This window comes from Notothenia coriiceps, unplaced genomic scaffold (assembly GCF_000735185.1).
Source record: "Notothenia coriiceps isolate Sejong01 unplaced genomic scaffold, NC01 NC01_scaffold00031494, whole genome shotgun sequence".
Lineage (NCBI taxonomy): Eukaryota > Metazoa > Chordata > Actinopteri > Perciformes > Nototheniidae > Notothenia > Notothenia coriiceps.
Window position 1 is genome coordinate 91,451 of NW_011364195.1, and position 420 is coordinate 91,870.

The 420-nt window shown below is 47.9% G+C and overlaps 1 protein-coding gene across 1 annotated transcript in view; it reads left to right on the plus strand.

The window, feature by feature from the left end:
• The window catches only part of LOC104960044 (dedicator of cytokinesis protein 4-like), an 8,513-nt gene that overhangs the window by 3,484 nt on the left and 4,609 nt on the right, over positions 1–420 (plus strand). The gene's annotated exons all lie outside the window — the stretch shown is intronic.

The window sequence follows — 420 nt, forward strand, 5'->3', positions numbered from 1 at the left end:
CCCTCCATCCTCCCTTTCTCTTTCTTCTCTCATTCCTCTCCATGCCATGGGGGGTGAAATAAAAAAGAACTCCCAACTTCTGTCATTCTCTTTTTATATCCTTACCCTTCATTCTCTTTCCTTCCCCCTGCTGTCGGCTCTGCTCACACACACACACACACACACACACACACACACACACACACACACACACACACACACACACACACACACACACACACACACACAGTCCCTCTCTGTGGGCTGTTGTATGGTTGACCAGGCCTGTCTCTTTTATTGCTGACAAGGAGACACACCAGCGTGCCGTTATGGTCCTAAAGGAGGATAAGACCAAAAAGAAGAGAGGGAAAAAGAGAGAGAGAAAGTTTGAGGAAGAAGCACAGCAGGAATACATCTTTCGTCTGTCCCTAAGGGAGAGGA